We start from the raw sequence: 12,894 nt of genomic DNA, 5'->3' as shown, positions 1-12,894 counted from the left end.
TGGCTATAATTAGCCAGTCTTTTACTGAATCTTACTGTAAAACAAAGGAAATGAGGGGTGCTGAGAGGCAGCTATTCTAGACTAGCATGTTCCCTCATGACTTCTGAAGCCTCCTCCATTGTATTGTTCTCCTTTTGCTCCCCTCTTTTTCACTATCACAACAGTCCTAGTCAGTCTTCTTCACTAACTGTAAAATCAATGTTGCTGTGCCTGAGGATGCATATCCTCATATCCAGCCTGACAGGAATACTGCTCTAGCCAATGCATATCATATCATGTTGTTTGGGGAGAAGTGTCCTGAAGAACGGGAGAAAGCACTTACTGAGCAGTAAAAAGGCAGGTAACATTTGAGGAAATAAATATAAAGCTATGCACCAAAAAAAAAAAAAAAAAAAAATTATATACAATTGAATATATACAATGAAGCTGACTGTTACCTTTCAGGAATGAGATCTTTGAGTCATAACAAATAGTTCCATGTAAATATTTGTTGAAAAATCAAAGCTTTCAAAAAAAGCAAATTGAATGTTAGGAATTTTTAGAAAATAAATAAAACCCAAAGCCATTACGCCATTATGCCAAGCTTCAAATATCTTGCAGTTCTCATTTCTTCACCTCAAAAAGTGTGGGTCATGTTCAGGGAAGGACAACAGGGTGTTTTAAAGCACAAAAAAAAAAAAATTGTCATGTGAGAAACAATGAAATAATCTCTTCAGCCTGAAGAAATAAAATATAACTGACAAGATGCATGATAGAGATTGTAAAACCATGGGTGACTGGAGAGGCTGGATAGAGCTAGATTTTTCAGTTTCTCAGTACACCAACTGAAGTACACCAAAGCATGTTTGCAGGAGCCAGATTGAGAAGAAACAAAAGGATGTAGTCCTTCATGCAGTGTGTAGCTGAGCTGTGGAACACTTTGCCAAAGGACACCGCAGAGTCCAATATTTACATCAGCACGGGGGACGCTGGCAGTAGAAGTCTGCTGGGGATTACTGAATAGCTTGCACAAAAACAAGTGTCTGAGCTATACATGGTGGGAGGACAGGAGAGTACATGGAGGAAGTATCATATATGCTTGCATGGTCTTACACACTTCCTTAGGCATAGGGCTCTGTTAGATGTAGAATACTGAGCTAGTCAGATATTTGGCTCTTATGTTCTTGTACTTTATTTTTTTTTCTGATACTGTAGAAAAAAGTATTCCCAGTTAATAGCACTGCATACACTGATATTATTCACTGTCTTGTTGCAGTGATCTGGTACTGTTTAGGAATGTTTTGTAGTATGTCCTTAATCTGAAAAGAATTCTGTTTCTCAGAAAGGCAGTCAGTTCCCAGAAATGCTGTTAGGGATAAAATAAATACTGCTGGACAAATTATTTTGGGTAAATATTTAGTTCCATGTAGTTATTTCATTTTATAGTTCTATGACTAATCCTGGGGAGAAAGGAAAGGGAAAAGCTGAGTCAGTGTAGTTTGTTTTTGCTCACTTGAAGTTGTTTTATATTGGACTGTTCTAATATCAGTCAATACATAGAATTGAAAACTTTCCCTTGCTGATAAGCAACACTTATTTTTAATATGTACGTTAAAAAGGTGTAATATGTATACCTTTCTTATCCTATAGATCAAAAGTAGTTTATAACTGTTTTCTAAGGTTTTTCTTCATACTAATTAACAGGTGATTTGTCTTTTTAATGCCTGGCTAGCAGATCATGTTTCAGCTACAATGGACTTAGTCTAGTAAAGGCCTAATATCACAATACAAGCATGTCTGCAGGTAAGCATTTCAATCCTGTGGCAGGTCCTAGGTCAGATAGAAATAAAAGGAGGAAGGGACCCACACTGGAGTTGTTCATGAAGAACTTCAGTCTGTGGGAAGGACTCATGTTGGAGAAGTTAATGGAGGACTGTGCTCCATGGGAGGGACCCCACACTGGAGCAGGGAAGAGTGTGAGAAGTCCTCCTCTGAGGAGGAAAGAGCAGCAGAATCAGCGTGTGATGAACTGACCACAACCCCCATTCCCCATCCCACTGAGCCATTGGGGGTAAGGAGGGAGAGAAATTGGGAGCAAAGTTTTTGAGCCCAGGAAGAAGGGAGGGGTGGGAGGAAGGAGTTTTTAAGATGTCTTTCTCATTATCCTACTCTGATATGATTAGTAACAAATTAAATTGATTTTTCCACAAGTCAAGTCTGTTTCGCCCATGACCATAATTGATGAGTGATATCTCCATGTTCTTGTCTTGACCTATGAGCCTTTCATTATATTCTCTCTCCCGCATCCCCCCTGGGGAAGGAGTGAGTGGCTGCATGATGTTTATTTTTAACAGTTGAAGAGAGGCCACTCATGGATACCACTATAAATTAATCTTGAGCTCACAGATGTTATTCATGTAAATTACATCTCACTACATGTTTGTAAAAAAAACGAGATGCTAGGAAAAAGATTAAATGTAAAGGAAATAGTTTGAACCTTAATTTATTCAAAGAAAGCTAAAATATTTTAAGCAATCTATTATCACTTCCACACCCCCATGTTTTCACAAGGGAAAGTATCTAAATAGGTGGCATAATTTATTTTCAGAAGTACTGTTCACCGCTAGCTTCTTGTGAAATCTGTGAAAGGAGGGAATATTCAACAGCTATGAAAATGGAAAAAATGTCCAGAGGTTGTGTGTAATGATTAAGTCAGAAATGATACCAAAGAAAAGGAATAAAGAAATAAATTATTTTTCTGTAAATTAATTGAGAAAGAAGACAGCCTATGTTTTTTGTTTCTGCTGCTTCATTGTTTAATACAGCCAGCTCAAGATTAGCTGAGGCAAGTGGGGTTTTGGAATGCCTTCGATAAAATAAAAACATGGATAATAATAAAATAGTGTAAAATAGGCCGTTCAGTATTACTGTTTAAGTTTAGTGGAAAGAAGAATGCAAAGTAATGTCAGTGACACAGCTCAGATTGTCATACAAGTGCTGACTGGAACTCAGAACACATCTCAGTGCTCCATGAATATGGCTGTATTGCTTTCCTGACATTTTGGATGAACTAAAGCCGACTTGTGAATCATTGTGTGCCACAGTAAAGATAATCCACATGTTTAATTGAGAGTTGACTGAGAGCATACCCAAAAATCGTTTCCTATCCAGAATCTTTTTAATTGGTGATGGAACTTGAACATACTTGAAAACTCAATTCAGAGGATTTGCAGGGTTGGTGATCAGTTCCCTTTGCTCGGTCATCCAATTTTCCTAAGTCTGCAAAAGTCAGTATAGGTCTGTCTGTGCCTGTAAGTTTATTTGATAGTGTTTCAAACATTACAACAATAAGACTTAGTTGATAAAAGCACAGCGTAGCTTTGGAGTTTCCATAGGCTCATGGTGCACTAAAAAGCCCTTCAGAGAGACGTGCATTAAAAAAACTGAGTCTTTTGAAAGTTTGTGTGATTCAGCCCAACTTGGCTTCCTCATTACTCAGTCAGTAGTGACACTGGGTGTACTGATGCCAGACTTACAAGAGTGTGAAGCAAAGTAGTCTCTTTCTACTAGCTGCTGCCCTCATGCCGAGATGTCACTACTGAGTATCTATTACAGAGAAGTGTTCAGTGCTTGCCTTCTGTTCCTGCCTTGGTTAAGCAGAAAATCAGTTGTTACGGACATGTGAAACTGCATAGCTGTAGATCTTTGGGAGGTGAATGATCAAATAATTTCAGGTGTCAGACTGTCTTGTTTGCTTCTTTTATAATTAGATGTAAATATTAGTGTGGCAGCTTTTGCAGAAGAAGATGGAGATTCCTTAATGACTCTGAACCATGTGATCCCACAGTTGCAAAAATGCATTTTTACTAGTCTTGAACACGATTTTTCACTTATTTATTACATTTCAACTTGCATCGAGTGATAAGTGACAGGCTTGTTGTCTTTCAGAACTCACATGGTTAAATGTGTTGACAGGCAAATTCTTAATATCAGGATTACTTTTATTGCTTATATCCTAGGAACCTGCACTCCCAGATAAGTACACGTTTAAGCTGTCTGATTATATACTTTGCCAAGAAAATCTTTCTGAGTCGTACTTGTGGTAGTTATAGTACACTAAAATCTTCTTAATTTGAATCCTTTCACAGTCTGTTTCTTCTCCTAAATCTCCATCACCTTTCTCTTTCACTGTCTTTTGTCTTGTAGCTCTCCTTCTCCCTTTCATCTTAATCCTTGACCCTGGGCAACTTTCAGCCAGCTCTTCCATTTATTACTTCCTCTGCTTTGTCTCTCTGTTTGGCATCTTGACTGGCTAAAACACTGTCACTGCCTCGTTTCTTTCTGCCTTCTGTTCACTCACATCTCTCACTGCTTGTATGTCAGGTATTTTGAGATGTTTCAGCATTTGTTTGGAGACAAAATAATATAGGTCCTTCTCCCTAAAAATAGCTTATTCTTCTCTGTCTCTTTCAGTAAGTAGCTGAGCCTGACCTGTGTTATGTTGTTTGAAATAAGTTGCCTCTTTTTTTTTTTTTTTTTAAACTGTCAGTTCTTGTGTACTGTGTTATATTGTTTGTTTAGCATTGAGTGCATTCCTAAGCACAAAACTTAGATTCTGTAGGTTAAATCCTTCCACCTGTAAGAGACTGGCACAGATGTATGTGTTAAGTTACACGATTAGGACACATAAAAATAGATCCAGAAGAAAAAGAAAAAACAAAAACAATAGTGCTTAAATCCTGCAAAAATTTTTTTCACCAGCCTTTCTCTTTGATTTGGCAGTTCCTATGTCAATATTTATTTTGGTTTTGAATGTTTACCACTGAACAGAGAAGCATTTCAATATTGTAATTAATTCTATATCTTTCTTCACTGGACAATATCTGTTATCATTTTCCAGGAAAGCATCAAGCTAAAGTGCAATACATTTAGTACCTTTTCATTTCTTCTAGGTTATTGTGTATTATTCATTGCTTATGGGAGTATATACTGAGGACCATATCTGTAACTTAACAGGGTAGCATTCTTGCAGATGTGAATTTGGGACTCTCTGTAGTAGGGATAGGGCAGGTAAGATGATATTTTTGTTATTTAATAATTAGTAAGTATTGTTATACGCTACAGTTGGAGCTGTTACTGCTTTCAGTTCTTATGAATTCATCAAACTTTAATAATTTCTGATAAAATTATGCATTTTGTGTGCTTATCTTAAACTGAGGTTTTTAAAATGTCGGCTGAAGTTGTTTACTTACTTGTGAGACAGGTTGGAGAAAATTGTTGTTTTACAACAAAAAAGTTGTTAAAAAATATATTTGAAAGAAGCTATTCAATTTTTCTATTTTTTTGTCAGGAATCTATTCTTATATTTCCATCAAATGTGGCTAAGTAATGGAACTTCAGAAAGAAAAATCATTTGCATATGTCATTGAGTCTTATTCTTAGCATTTTTTGCAAAATATTACACCTGCAGGGTCCATGCTCCATCCACCCTGCACTGTTTCTTCCCACCGCCACAGCCCTAGGCAGTGTACAAGAAGCTGAAGTAGAAGTAAGGAAAGATAACCAAGGAAAAGAGCCAGTGCTCAAGCTCATTCTTGAATTAACAGCTTGGTGATTAACTCCCAGAGGCTAGATCGACACCATGTTACAGGTCAGAAACACCCAACTGGTGTGGAGTTCAGTTGGTGACATAGTTCAGAATCAGGAAGAGATAATAATTTATGTCTGAAACTAGTATAGTTATATACTATAGCTATGTACTATAGTACAGCTATGCAGGGCTTGTTAAACAGAATGCAGGGCTGCACTGAATAGCTGTACTTGTAGTACCATTTATTAGTTCTATTAGTACTGTTAGCTATTAGATTAGTAGTTTTGATGCCACTATCTCAAACATACTTCCAACTGCATGTAGAAAACTACGGTAACATAACTTTTTGTGAGACCTTACAGAAGAAAATGATCTCGTAGATCTCTCTGTAAGTGGATTCTCTAAATTGATTCTGCCCATTCACGGCATGTTGTCACTCTCACTCAAGATAATGCATACGTTAATGCATTCTGGCCAAAGCATTCTGGCCAGCATTGCGAATGACATTAGAGAGAACAAGAGACACCAACTGTCAAACCCTCGCTACATCTCTTGGGTTCTTCTAGACTGGTGACAAAACAGATTTTTTATCTCCTAAGGATAAAAAAGTTGATTTTGGTTTGGGTTTTTTTTACCCCTAAGAGTCAACAGCTAGTATGGCTTAATCCTTTGCCACAAAATCTTGTGTATTTTGTCTGACATGGATGTTGAGCAAGGTTGCTTGCCCATTTACTTTGTTTCCTAATTTTCAGTATCTTTCAGGCTATCATGTGTCTTCCTGTTGGGTAACAGGCAAAAGCATGTCGCATGCAATGCTGTGTTATTCCACAAGGAGGAAGAGGAGGAAAAGCACAGGCCATGTGGTGTAGCCCTCTTGCCATCCTCCTCCTATTATGAGTGTAGTTTCCCACTGACAGATATGTCCCATGGTCTAGATATAAATAACGCAGTGTTAATTAGTTTTGTTGCTGTCAGAAGTTTCCTGGTTACCTATACAGGCAATTCTTTTAATTGTTGCTTCTGGTGCTTTTGCACATTTCTCTCCATACTTTGTTAACTCCAGTCTTAATATTTGTACTAAAAATCTTTACATAATAACATTTGTGCAATGTAGAAGTGACCTAAGTGACCTCTGCAAATAGATTCATAAATGTTAGAGCTTATTTTAGCAGTTTTCAACATTTTAAAGTGTATTGGAAGAGATGCATATTATTTAAAATCTATATTACATATGTCATTTTTTTTCACTTATCTAATGCCCAAACCAAATCTTGTCTGTGGTGACTTTACCTTTCCAGCAGTCAACAGAAGAGTGAGAGCCAGTGAGTGAGGGGAAATACTGTAAAAAGCACATGAGAAAAGTAATGTAAACGCTTTAAGTAATTAAATAGCTTATTACATTTACTTAACCTACTGACATGGTGGTCAAGAACTCTTGTAGCCTCTAATCATAGCTTGCTGCCTAAAAGATGTGAGCTTTCAGCTGTGTGGCTTTTTGTCTGGATTTTGTATGTACTTTATTATTCTCCTTGTTGCATTAGCCACAGGTTTCTAATCTTTTCAAAGATTATTGCTTGCAAGGTCAAATCTTGCTAAACAAAATAAGGAGTAAGGAATTTAAACATCAGTCTCCTCCTTCACATTCTTTTAGCTCACTGGCTAAGGCCACAGATCAGAAATTGGCTTGTAAAAAGACACAGTGAAACATTCCCCAAGTAGCAGACAGCAATTACGGTACTAGGAATGCTCCAGTTTTCAGTAGTTGCTTTGAGTGTAATCTATAACAAATATGATATGTGCTATGATTGTATAGAAATGACTTCAGGTAATGAAAGAAACACTTGTAAACTGGTTTTGGAACATGATAATTATCTATTTTAGAACCTCACATGACATTTTGCATATGCTTAATACCAAAAATATACATGACTTGTCAGGTATTTCAAAGCCTTGTGTAGTATGTAATTTTTGTATGCCCACAGCTTACTAACTTGGGAAATATTGTGTAATTAATACATGCTGATTAACTAGATTATTTATGCTGATTAACTAGATTACTTTGGGTATTATTCCAATCTGGAAGTTACTGCAAGCACTGAAATTCTTTGGCATATAAAAATGAGCCTTTTGCTAAACGTTCCTGGCATTGCATCTCAGAACCTTGGCCTGAACACTGATTGTGGGATTTGGCTGTGGACACGTGAAACTCTTTTGGGAACAGTAAAAGATTCAGCATTTGCACTGAAGTGTCAGCTGCTGCCTGTGCTATGTCCTCTTGGGGTTTTTTGTATCTTTGTTTCTTTGCTTATGATGCCAATTGTGAACACTTGGAGGGCATCCCAGTTGCATCTGAAAGCAAGATTTGGCTGGAAAGTGACAGGGCAGGTCCTGCTTGTTATTTGCTCAGTGTAACTAGTTAAATTAGAGTGTGTGCTAAAGCAGTATGCTGGATGGGGTCAAACTGCTCAGCAGCTTGCAGGACTGTATCCTAATTCAGCAAATTCATTCTGTACTTGTTACTAGGGTTCCTGTTCCTCAGGTTTCTTGAGCACTTGTTGGATGGTTTCATAGCATTGAAACTTGAATATGGTTTTTCTTTCTGCTCATGATCTTGCTCTTTATTTATTTTCCTAGTCTAAATTGTACCAATTCTTGCACACTAAATTAGTGATAAGTATTGTCATTTTTACTTTTAGTGTTTGCTCTATTAGGGGTTGGGTTTTTGGTTTTGGTCTAGAATAAACAGATTGAGGTGGAGGAAAAAATCAGTATAAAGCATATAAATTACTGTAAATTTAAACCCTTAATAAAATAAAATATAAATCTAATTCAATGTCAACAGTCTAAATGGAAAGTTTTAAAATACAAAACTATGAAATTTATACAAGTGATTCATAGAATTTGAAAGATGATGCTAATCTTTGTTGGGTTTGTGACCATTCTGAAATGCTTTTTGAAAAGCTTTGGGTTGTATCACATGCTCTTGCGGTTGATACACTCTGCATTGAGAAGTTGCACAAATGTTTTTCATAAGAAAATAAATATTTTGTATTTCTTCCACATTCCTGTGTTTAGTGGTTGTACACTCAAATTTTCTAGGCCAGAGAGCTTTATCTTCACTGGGGTTTTTTTGTTGTTCTTTTTTTAACGTTAGAGGTTCACATCAAGGCTTTGTACAATTTATCTCCCCCTGTGGGAAAATATCCTACTTTGAGTTCACACTTCAGAATAACCAACTAACCTTTATTTGCTAGGTACAGAGGGAGGTCTTAATCTTAGTTAGTGGAAACTTTCTCTGTTAATAATTGGGTGGATTTGAAGCCACTTAAACTAGTAGTACTAAGTTGTATTTACTGTTTGCTGGGAGAAATAGGACACAGCCAGAAGACAGTAAATTGTTGATTGCTTTGGATGTTGATTGGTAGAAGACTTGAAATTAAAACAGTTGAGGTGAAAGAACAGTAAGTGGTCCATTGTTTTTACTATCTTGATGTGCCTATCATGGTTTTAAAAGAATAAGGGAAATAGGTAATGGAAATAAAATCAATATTGTAATAGTGATGATTTAATTCAAGATAATTCTGCTTAATATGGAACATTTTTTTTAAATACTATTTTTTTCTCCCTGTTTATAATAGAATAAATTAAAATAATTTAAAAATAACATCATAGACATATGAAAGTGGTATTTCTTGAAGTGAAAAGAATACTTAAAACTATAGTCAACTTTTAACCCATGTCCACTGTGCCCCTTTGCCTTCAGATGTATAATTTTCTCTGTTGCTATAAAACCATTAAAAGGCCTGGAGAAAACAGCAGTTCAGTCATGATCTTCAGACAAAATCCTTTATGATCACATACCAAATATTTTTTATTAAAAATACCTTCAAAAGACTTTTCTTTAATGGACAATATTGTGATATTTCCTTGGTGATCCAGATTATACAATGAATAAGTTATATCTGTGGTTTTAACACAAATATTAATCTTCCCAGTTTATCACAACTCTCATCCATTAAAAAAATTCCTTTCAAATAATTGCTTAGGACCATTTGATAAGATCTCAGTAAAGGCTTCACCAATGATCTGGGTCCTATCGTACTACTTATAAAAAATGTGCTTTCCCTGGGGGTTATCAGTCACCTGAAAACAGACAGAAGGTTAAAGTCAGGAAATGTTAACTGTCCCGTTTTATGATAAGTAGCTAAGGTACAGAATTCCTGTATATACTGAATAGTTCTGCTGATTAAAAGTGTAGTGTGAAGAATTTCTCAAGGTAGTAGGCTACAGTATTGGATACAAATATTGTTGGTGGCTCCAAGCTATACTAATGACTTTCAAACTTGTGGAACTGTTGTTTCCTCCTTGCTGTCCCTCCACAAATTAAAATTTCTGGATATTTGTGTATATAATTGGATTTTAGAGAGTAGAAAAGCATCCAGAGGTCTGAAAAATGATCCTGAGATACAGGATGGCAGAGAGAATTTCTAAAAGATTTTTAAAATGCAATAATTTTCACTTCCAATTACCCAAGCAGACCAAACTGCATTGCTGTTGCATTGATTTTAGCAACAATTTGTCAGAAGCAAAGTTTGAAAGTTCATACTAAATGCAGTTTATATTAGTTTGCTGTGAAAATATTTCAGTTTAAATTCTGCAACTGACTTTGCTGTAGACAACAAATATTAATATCCTACAGAAAAACAGGTTCAGCATTGATGCTCTGTATATGTAAAGTGTCTACAAATACGAACCAAAAATCCAGAAATGCAGAAGCAAAGATACAATGTATGCTGCTAAAATACAGTCTCATTGCCACACTGAAAATTGTTCATTTCAAGGAGGCATAAATATGGGATATTTAGAAACAAAGTAACCTACCTGTTTTGAGCTTCCAAGTACAGTTACAAAAATAATTTCTAACACTGAGGTGCTTTGATAATGGATATCTCTGGAAGATTAAATTTATTAAACCCACACACTGAAACAAAGAAATATTTTAATGAAACATAGAGCATTTTCAGTATAACACTACTATTTGCTTGGAAAAATACTAATTATACCCTAAATACATTTAGTGTGTTTGGTAATGTGCAGGTAATACTCCAGAGGAAAAAAAAAACCAAGTACATTATACTAGAAAAGTGTATCTTTTTTCTACTGGTAATTTGAATCATATACTCATGGAAATGTTGATTGAAAGGAACTACTGTAGGTTTAGTCCAATTTACCATTCAGAGCAGGATTATCACCAGCATCTTAGAGTTTTACCATTTTCCGTGGAATATAAATGTTAGGTGAGATTAGGGATGCAATGGATCTACACAGTGCTTTAAACTGAAAGATGGTTTACTATTTTTCGTTCATTGCTTTTATTGTGCATTCTCATGTTTTAGTTTTTTGTTTCCTCCGTTTGACTGCTCTCCATTAAGGTTTGTTCCTCAGCACTGATGAGAAGCTCAGCTCAGGGCTGCAATACCTCGTCAGACTCAGTGCTTTGCTGGGTGGGAAGCACTCTGTCAGGAGAATGTCCTTTTCCATTGTCTAATTCAGTTCCCCGTGCTGTATCGTCTGCATTCAAGAACTGGTCACATAGGATGTGTCTGCTTTGGATTATTGCCCATAACACAAGAATATGGCAGAAGCCAGTTCTGAAGGTTCTCACGGAAGGCATATCTGTGAAGCAGTCCTCTGCCTCTGTGTACAAGGGTGCTCACCACACCGAGTGCACACATGGCTCCCAGCCTCCTCCTAGACACCAGCCAGCATCATCACAGCTTTGATTCCATTCCCAGAACTACTGATCTCCCACGTCAATCCTGGAACAGGACCACAACGTTGAAAAGCTGACTGGGTGTTGCTGTAGGCAATAACTCCTGGAAAATGCAAAGCAGAGCATTAGCCTACCTGCAAACGTCAGAAAGGATTTTTTCTCTGGCCTTTGGATCCTGGGATGAGTCTGTCCTTGAGGAGCCTGCCAGCCTGTCGGGAGTCCAGAGGTGCTGGGCGCATGGCTTGTCTTTGTTGATTCACCTTTCCTAGAGAAAAGTTCTCAGGTGTCAGGCTAACTTTCTCCCATGGGCACAGGAAACTCTGGGCCTTGATGAGCATTGGAAGCAGAGAGGGGTGTCTCCTTACTTAGAGGGAGATGGGTAGCATGAACCCCTTCAAGCAATGGTGTGGGTGGTGGTGCAGACTCTGTATTGGCTGAACTTTGGCTGAAGTTTCTTTGTTGATGCCTTGGAGCTGGGGGCAAGGACCTTGTTAAGCAAAATTTTGTTGTTTGCTAGTAAAGCCTTTGTTGCATTCTTGGCTTCTTCTTCTCAGCGAGGACTAGGATGATTGCCTATTGCCTTTTTCCAAGCAAGATGACTGAGACATGAAAAGGACTTCCCTTCTCAGGCAGAGAGTCCTTTACAGTCAGTTGGTTGTAGAGCTGGGATGGTGGTGCAGTTGGTGCAGGTATGAATTCTGGAGTTGGGGGGTTTTTGTGGGGTGTGTGTGCTTCTAGAGCAGGTTCTAGCTCCCTTGAAATTTCTAGAGTGGGTTATTGAAGAGGTTCTAGATTGGGTTCCAGATCACTTGACCGTTCTGGATTGCTTGAAAGTTCTAGAGTGGGCTCTGGGCTGGCTTGGGGCTCCATTGGGTTCTAAGGGGGGAGGAACTACTTCAGGCAGCTGTTTTGGCATCCCACCAGGATTTGGAATACTTCCTGATGATGAGAGCAGTCTCACTGGGGTTTTTGCCTTTCTTATTTTCTTCTCTTTTTTTTCTCTCTTGCATGGTTTTTTGCTTCTTTGGGACTCTTTTGAGGCTTCAAGGCCCACTTTCCCTTTTTATTTCTTTTTTTGTCTTGCACGCTTTTTTTCTTCTTTGGTGCTCTTTGGAGTTGAAGGCCTATAACATCATTCCATCAACTGCAGCTCTTCCAAGTTGCTAGTGTGCTGAATCGCCCTGCCTCTCTGGACCTTCTTTTTGCTGCAGCAAAATTGGGAACCAGACAAACTCCTACTTGCCCAGCTCTTTCACACCAACTGCTTGCCACGCTCTTGCTCCAGGGACTCTTGCCAGTCTGACCAAGAACCTTGTCCAATTGGCTTGGACACCCACTCCTGCGCCCACAAGAAGCACTTCACACAGGGCAGGGGTGACCATGCACCTCGTAAAGGCCTCAACGCTTCTGGACGATGCTCCACTACTTGCACCTGCGCCTGCAAATGCCAGCCTAACCCCAAAGCTGAACAAGAAACAGAGGAATTGTGCTTCCAAGACTTACATCTTCGGCCTCACTTGCCTGCTCAGGAGACACAAGGATGGCGCCGCCA

Source organism: Pterocles gutturalis, unplaced genomic scaffold, assembly GCF_000699245.1.
Source record: "Pterocles gutturalis isolate BGI_N339 unplaced genomic scaffold, ASM69924v1 scaffold15612, whole genome shotgun sequence".
In the NCBI taxonomy this organism is placed as follows: domain Eukaryota; kingdom Metazoa; phylum Chordata; class Aves; order Pterocliformes; family Pteroclidae; genus Pterocles; species Pterocles gutturalis.
Note: the sequence above shows the minus strand (reverse complement) of the source record.